Source organism: Sinocyclocheilus anshuiensis, unplaced genomic scaffold (genome assembly GCF_001515605.1).
Source record: "Sinocyclocheilus anshuiensis isolate Anshui unplaced genomic scaffold, SAMN03320099.WGS_v1.1 scaffold1986, whole genome shotgun sequence".
Lineage (NCBI taxonomy): Eukaryota > Metazoa > Chordata > Actinopteri > Cypriniformes > Cyprinidae > Sinocyclocheilus > Sinocyclocheilus anshuiensis.
This window is the reverse complement of record NW_015542458.1, coordinates 90,443-90,712: the sequence shown is the minus strand read 5'-3', so window position 1 is coordinate 90,712 and position 270 is coordinate 90,443.

The window sequence follows — 270 nt, the reverse complement described above, 5'->3', positions numbered from 1 at the left end:
ATGGCTGCAATATAACAAAGAGTGAAAAATTTAAGGGGGTCTGAATACTTTCCGTACCCACTGTATATAATATATTTGAAATATATACAAATGTACATTCAACATATCATGCTGAGACTTTGCTTTCTGTAATGGAAATGTTATTATTATAGGTATTATTTGCTTTACTCTACTAAAGAGTGTCTAGATGCTTCATCAGTATGATTATTTTGATGTGCTAAAAGACCAAGAGGAAATGTGTGTGTGTGTGTGTGTGTGTGTGTGTGTGTG